Here is a 343-nt window from a genome sequence, read left to right as displayed (position 1 = left end):
CGAGGAGCAAAAATCCAAATCCCCAAAGCCCCTAAGGACCCCTTCCCTTTATACTCCCCTTCGTTCCACGTGGACCCCAGCCAGCCCCCCCCCCCTCCCCCATAAATTCGGCGCTGGGGATCGATAGGACCCGACAAAGATCTTGCATCATCATCAACCCATATCACCCCGAGAGCTCCCCCCCCCCACCCCACCCCACGTGTGCGGCGGTGTCGATGCCCCAGAGTGAAACCCTCGCGTCCCGCTGTACCCAGACTTTTGTCCACACGAGACAGGACGCCATAAGACGTGGGTGTTGTGCCGGCCGGCCTCGCCTCCGCTCGCTCGTGTCCGAATTTCAAGG

The sequence above is a fragment of the Penaeus monodon genome, chromosome 24 (genome assembly GCF_015228065.2).
Source record: "Penaeus monodon isolate SGIC_2016 chromosome 24, NSTDA_Pmon_1, whole genome shotgun sequence".
Lineage (NCBI taxonomy): Eukaryota > Metazoa > Arthropoda > Malacostraca > Decapoda > Penaeidae > Penaeus > Penaeus monodon.
The sequence above is the reverse complement of the archived record's forward strand: the minus strand, read 5'-3'. Positions refer to the sequence as shown.